Genomic DNA, 7,951 nt, shown 5'->3' on the forward strand with positions numbered 1-7,951 from the left:
TATCCTAATAACAGACATATATTAATTATTTAATTTGAAAAATATTTACCTTTACCTTTTTGTTATTTCTATATTTTAGACATTTTGTATTTACTAATAAACTAATAAAATAAAACTTCAATTTGATAATATGTACGGGATAATCAACGGCTTGCCATGCATTAATAAAATGCACGCCGTGGAGTGCGAAGTGCATTTAAAATTCTTTAATGCATGGCAAGCCATTGATTATCCCGCTTATTCCATGGTCATTTGCCAAGTTATAGACAAGTTAAAACTAGTATTATTATTTTAGTATTAGTTACTTTCGTCAGTTACGGATCGTCAGCTCTAGCATTCTGCCAGCTTTAAATCAGACACAGATATGAAATAGTGCAAGATGCTTGCCATGCATTAACCTAAGAATTTTAAATGCACTCCATGGAGGCAACCGCCCTCCATGTCATGGATTTAAAATCCTTTAATGCACAATACATACACACACACACACACACACACACACACACACACACACACACACACACACACACATATATATATATATATCTATATATATATATGTATATAGTATATAGATATAGATTTTACCTGCTATTAAGTGAATTATTTAAAAAAACACACATATATATATATATATATATATATATATATACCTATATATATATATATAATATATATTATTTTTTTTTTTTTTTTTTTTTTTTTTTTTTTGGTAATTATAGCATGCCACAATTGCTGTTAATGAAGTATAAATTGTATTTACCAATAATATGACCTGCAAATTGAGGTGTCTTCCTCATAACTTTTTAAGAAATCAACACCTCTAATGATATAAATTAATTTCACCAACCAGCTCTCTGCATTGTAATTGGCACCACATTCTGCTCATTTGTCAGATAACACTATCAGTATTCATCGCTGCAGCTGCCTCTGCAGGGACTCGGTGTGGACTTGCTGACCTCCCCATTTTCTCCCACCCATCCGTTGACGTCCTTTGCTCGCACCCAGTCTTTACCCACGTAACCTTTGACCTCTCCTACAGAGCACCTCTCACTGGGATCCAGTGCTAACATCCTTCTGAACATCTGCATGCACACAGGCGTGAATCTTTTAACTTAGTTGGTGCGGGGGGGCGTGAATCTTTTCCACTGAGATGGCACGGGGGTTTTCTTCGGTGATCTGTGCCAGTCTGCAAACTCCTCGTAGAAATCGTCGCTGAGGATACAGAAAAGAAGCACTGCAAAGGCAAAGGTGTCTAGAGTGGGCTCTACGCGGAGCGGAGGGACTTTCACCTCCTTCTGACCTTCCTCCAAGACCATGGTGCACAGCTCTGGAGCCATATATGGCAGCGTGCCCGATATGAAGCGGATGAAGGTTCCTCGTCTCTGGGTGAGGCCAAAGTCGGCCAGTTTGACGCGCCGGCACTGGGTGTCCAGCAGCAGTACGTTCTCAGGCTTGATGTCGCGGTGGACCAGACCACGCTGGTGGATGAACTCTAGAGCACAAGAGATCTGAACCGCACAGCGCTTCACTGCACATTCAGGGATGCCCACCTGGACGAAAAAAAAAAGAAATGCAGTATAGTAAGTTGTTGATTTATAACAAATATATATTAACATCATTCCATCGTTTGGAGCATGAGAAACAAATTGTGAAAAAAGGAAATATTTCTTTATTAATATTTTATGATATGTCCAGTGTAGAGGACACCAAGTCTCAGTTAATAAGAAAATGAAAACAAGACTCTATAACCAAAAGTGTTCTTTATATTCAATTTTTATATTCAATATACCAGTCAATTTTTAGGTTCCAGGGTATTTTGTTTTCAGTAACTTTTTTTAGATGTTGATTTTAATATTATAAATAATATATTAAAGTATTTCAATAATATATTATAAATAAACGACTAATAAACTAATAAAACTTAAATCATTCTTCAATAATAAAATATGAAAGTACAGAATATCTTAATATATCATATATTAAACATCTTAATATAAAAAATATCTTATATATAAAATTACAAAAAACTTTAACAAAATGAATATATACATATATAGTTTTATATATAGTTTATGTAGTTTGTACTTTTTTATAGTTATATATATATATATATATATACTATAGATATATATATTACATATTTAGTGTGTGTGTGTATATATATATATATATATATATATATATATATAGTATATAATATATATATATATAGTTTCACTTTTTATAAATATCTAAAATATCTTAAAATATTTTAACTTTATATAGCTTTATGTATTCATTTTAGATTATTTTAATATATTTTATATATTTTATATAATATATAAAATATATTTTATTAGTTGTTTCTAATTTACTTCATATTCATAACAATTATTAACTGAAATAAAAAAGTGAACTGATGTGTGGCCAAGTATGTTGACCCATACCCAGAATTTGTGCTCTGCATTTAACCCATCCAAGTGCACACACACAGCAGTGAACACACAAACACACACACGCACGCACACACACACCGTGACCACACACTCGGAGCAGTGGGCAGCCATATTACTGCGGCGCCCGGGGAGCAGTTGGGGGTATTGAAGGTGGATAGCCGGACCTGAGACTCTAACCTGCAACCCTTGGGTTACAAGTCCGACTCTCTATCCATTAGGCCACGACTGCCCCATAAATGGGCCATTATGCTCAGTAATTTATTTTGGTAATAATAGTCTCGACTGTTTAATAGACTCAACAGTATACTGACACTTATGTGCACAAAATTCTCTCAAGACAACATCATTGCACAATAAATTAAAATCTAAGGTTGCATGAGTTTAGGAGCCCCTGCGGCGTTATTGCCTCTTTAAATCTTTCCAGGCTTGGTACGGCTGGCTTAAGGTTTCACTGGATATGCTGAAGTAACAGAGACTCATGTGATGACAGAGAAAAACAGCTGCTCCGCTCTTTTACTCACACATTACACCCTCCAAGATTTCCTGAGAGGACATGTGAACATTACCGAAATATGTCAAGCGTACGTCCTGCTCCAAGTGAACATGCTTAGCGTGTGAACGAGCCTGTAGTACATATTGGTGCAGGGCAAGCCTGGAGCTACTTGAACGATCTGGAGCTTTATTTACCATGTAGACATAATAAAATAAGCTTAAACACTCTTTTCTCACTAATTTCTAATAATGCCCTAACAGTAATACTGTACTAATAATAGGCCAAAAGTAAATATGCATGTATCTGATCCAACCAATCTGAAGTTCACCATTCCAGCATCTCAAATTATGGATTATTTTAAACATTTTGTTAAAAAAAAAAAAAGCTTATTTTATCGCTAACATTTTCTTGAAGAATCGTCATTTATGGAAGCTCTCAGAGGCTGTGTATATTATTTTTTCTGTTTTGTTTTCTTTTTATCCTGACACACAAATACTCATCATTTCTCTGCGATGCATTTAATCAGCATCTGTCAAACATCATTCTGTAAGCATGCAGACATCCCGGTCCCTTGGGATAAAATATACTGTACCACATCTAGAGTCACTATAGTGTATGTGACGATACAGCCGTAACCTTCTCAAGTGTCAGACACTGATTTAGAACTTGTCTGCCAATGACAGACATAAAGTGACAGACTTACTTTAAAGTGAATGGCTGGCTTTTTTGTATACAAATAAATAAATATCTAAATATAGTAATATGTATATGAATAGTAGTCTCAACAGGTTTTTATTATTTTTTTTTTTTTTTTTAATTGACCCTTATGACTGGTTTTGTGGTCCTGGGTCACATATTTGAAGAAATCTGTGAATTTGCTGTGCTTTAGCATAACTACATGTGAATAAAGGAAAGATCTCATGATGTTTGAGGACCCACCCGTGGCTGGATGATGGCGAACAGGTCCCGTCCTGTCACAAGCTCCTGGGCGAATCCGTAGTGCTCGTTGGACTGGAAGGCGATTCCAAACAATCCCACGATGCAGGGGTGGCAAGACAGATGCAAGGAGATGCAGTATTCTCTCAGGAAGCCCTGCAGCTTGGTTGAAGCCTTGGGCAGCACTTTGAGAGCCATTGGAGTCCCTGAGACACAATCAGCAGTGAAAGAGAAACAAGATCAGAGGACATTCAGCTTTCTTAAAAGGTGCTCTGGAGACACATAACATGACATACAGTCTTTAGTTTGTAGTGGAAAGTATTTTCACAGCTGTTCGGATGATATCTTGGCATTACAATCTGTGGGAGTGTAAAAGAGGACGTAGTGTTTCATTTAAATAGCATTATCTCATTCCTGCACACTGATCAAACTGTTCCCTGCAATACTGACACACACACCACAGTAATGATTCCCACCTTCATGTGATACAGTATTTACATACTTAAAGAATAGCCTACATTAAGAATACATACAAACTAATACCATGTTTTTGATCATTATGTGTCTCACTGTTAATGAAATCATTTCCCCTGTGCTTTTGTTACACCTACACAAATTAACTAATGTAATAGGCCTAATCTTTTGTCACATGACCTAAAAAATTGGATTTAAATGGTAAATTCTAAATTTTTTTATGTTTAATTATTAATTAACTGTCATGTATTTTAGCATTTCAAAGAGGCCTTGACTTGTCCGAAACATTGCGGAATGGGCAGTCCTACACGAGATCTGCGTGTGGCATACACAGGCCGTTTATGGTAATGAATATGTCCGAGGTTTATAGGGGCCAAGCACCCAAAGTGCGTAGGCACCTATTATATCCGTTGGAGTTCCTCTTTTTCTTTCGCTATTGAGTCTATGGCAGCCCATAGAACCAATTACAGGAAAGTTGTGAAATTTGGCACACTGATAGAGGACAGTCAGAACAGTCACCATAACAAATTTGGAGTATCTAACTCAAACTCTTTAGCGCCAACACTTGTCCAAAATTTCACTCATGTTTATACTAATAACTTCTGAACCGTCAGGCACAGAAGAAACATCTTTGGCTCATGCCGAGTCAAATGAAGTCCAAAATTTGAAAATTGTAAGGTTTAGTTTTTTCGCTATTTTAAATTGTTTGAAAAACCTACTTTTTCGAACTCGTCGTAGACGGTTTGTCTGATTTTCACCAAAATTGGCTCAGATCATCTTCAGACCATGCTGGCAAAAAAGTTATGGAATTCAAGTTGATTAGTCAAACTGTTCTCGAATAACGCACAAACGAATTCAACAAAAAGCACGCAAAAAATGGATCTGAGGCTGTATTTCTGCAACAGTTTGGCATATTGAGACCAAACTTGGCGCGTGTTAATGAAATGGACTGTAGACTATTAAAAGCTTAAAAATATACAGGTAAAATGATTTGACAGGCCTATTTAATATTTGGTCCATAATAATTATAACAGTCAATAATTATAATAGTCAGCCATTCATTATCTTAAAATAAATCCCTTCAGGGTGATACAAGATCCTCAAATGCTTAGTTAGAATGCTGTTGTTTTAATGTATGAAGAAAAAACTTATATTTATAACTGGACAATGAACTAAAGAGTAGAAATTGCTAAACATATTAACTGTGTATGTATTGTTTCAGAAAATTTGTGGAACTTGCTTTTAAAAAAACAAAATGAGTGGCTTCCTAAGACTAATACATATCTGTCTGGCTGACATACCCTTGCAGCGGTGGGTGACCAGCAGCACACGGCCATACTTTCCACGGCCGATCTCTTTAATGATGTTGAAGTGTTCTTTAATCTCGAGCTTACATAAGCTCTGAGATGTCAACTCCATCAGCTCGTCTATCAGACTGCTGCCCTCCTCCACTGAGCCCAGTTCAATCATTGCACTGCCTGTCCTGGAAATATTAAAATAATATAAATTGTATTATATATATACTTTTCTGAAATTCAGAAACTCTTATACTGGAAATGACATCACAGTAGACCCTGTAGACCCTCATGACTGTTCAACAATTTTAGCAGGCCCATAAAAACAAATATTATTTTTTCTAAAAAAAAAAAAAAAAAGAAAAGAAAAAAAGAAAGAAAACTGGTGAAATATCTTGGAGAAAAAGTAATTGGCTCTCGTACCAAAACATTATTTTTACAAAATGACAGTTGGTAATAACATAGACAGAAAGATATTCATCTGTAAAATTGATGATTAGCTTTTGAAACCATTGTATCGTACATACACATTTCGATAGCTTAGTTCTGTTTGTCCTCGTCACTCATCACTGAACAATCAACACATTCCTCCTCAGCGTCCGAACACTCACTACATACATTCCAGCTCTTGTAAAGCTCATGTGCTTTTTTGAACTCTGATACTCTGATACCTGATGCCGCATCAGGAGAATGAATACAGAATGTATGTGTTGCATGTGAGATTATGAGTGTGGTTTTTGCATATATGAGCTCTTTTCCTTGCTTTTCCATTTTTTTTATTTTTACTTGTTTTTGTGGGTTTTTGTGAGTTACTGTTTGTTTATTGTTTGTTATTTAATGGTTGATTGTTTTTTGATGCTTACTGAAGAAGAAAAATATGAAAACATGATTCCATGTATGATGCTATTAATTTCTTTGCTTTTAATATTTAACCATTTTTTGCAATTTATCAGACCTATATTATTTATACTTCATTAAAACGCACTCATAGTAAATTAATCACACAATATGTTTGTGCAGCTTTTTTGTTGTTGTTGTTGTTTGTTTTTTTGCAGAAACCATTTTAAATACTTTAAAATAAGTCCCATTTATAGACAACAAAGATGCATTTTTCCATTAATATTATCAATGCCTTTCAAATGCATTGTAAATTTGAGAAAAAAATTTTTACGCCATATTTCTTTACAAATCACTGTTTCTGTCTAAAAAGCAATACAAATGTTTTATTTTGCTCCATGCAAAACTGTAAATTCAGATTAGCACAAAAGATGCATGCACAATAATGCACAGGATTTAATTTTATCGACAAATCTGCCATTGTTAGCTGTGTAATAATGGCTCTCTCTCTGCCCTTCTCTCACCTCTCTGCAGCTGTGCAAAGGATCAGGGCACCCAGACGCGCAGCAATAGCAGCAGTGCTTCAGCCAAAGCCGATGCAGAGCACTGTGAGTGAGGACTCCTGTTCTTTGAGCTCCTGGATTGCTTTATATGGATGAAACACCCTCTCTGGAAAGAGTTACGCTTCTGAGGTGTTGACTCCACCCGCATGGGCAGCACACGTAAACACATGTTCACTCACATATTTCAGACACATAAAGCTGAGACGTCATATCATATTTCCCTAAATATGTTTATGTACATTCAGACACAAACTGAGTTGGCCTAGTTATGACAAAAACACTGGATTCATAATTTTAGAACTGGCTTTTTAGATATAGAGTAGTTAATTATCAGACACCTGAAACACATGCATTTTTTTGTATGAGGAATATGGTCATATATGTGCATTTATGCATGTATGTACTGTGTCTAGCTTTTTAAAGAACAGTTTATCATTGTGATCAAAGGTGACATACTCCCACAGCACCATCAGATTCTATTCTTATCGCCATTCAGCAGTGCTTTTATCAAACAGACAGTGTTTTTTTTTTATAAGAACAGCACATCATAACCAAAAAAATGCTTTGATTAGTTTGTAGTCAATGAATAGAGTTTCAGAATAAATTGTTTTACAAAAAGAAATTAATGTATTTTTTTAAAATTAAATTCCTCACACTGTCTATAAAATCATTTCAATTGAATTTAATTTCAGAAATTAGTTTCTATAATTATCAGTATTCAACTAAGTTAATTTAAATTCCTTTTTTTTTTTGCCTTAAATTTAAGGATGTTTTTTAACTATACTCTAAAATGATTGGTGTAGAAACAATTTTCACTCAGAAATTGCAAGTGAATTTCACAATTACAAAGAAACAACAAATAACACACTGCATTAAACATCAAATTTTGATGTAGTAAAACTAAAATAGTATTTT

At 34.8% G+C, this 7,951-nt stretch overlaps 1 pseudogene; it reads right to left on the reverse strand.

Annotated features, from left to right (window-relative positions):
- Positions 1-732: 732 nt before the first annotated feature.
- On the reverse strand, positions 733-7,149 carry LOC109068504 (annotated as a pseudogene).
- Positions 7,150-7,951: the final 802 nt, after the last annotated feature.

The sequence above is a fragment of the Cyprinus carpio genome, chromosome B8 (assembly GCF_018340385.1).
Source record: "Cyprinus carpio isolate SPL01 chromosome B8, ASM1834038v1, whole genome shotgun sequence".
Lineage (NCBI taxonomy): Eukaryota > Metazoa > Chordata > Actinopteri > Cypriniformes > Cyprinidae > Cyprinus > Cyprinus carpio.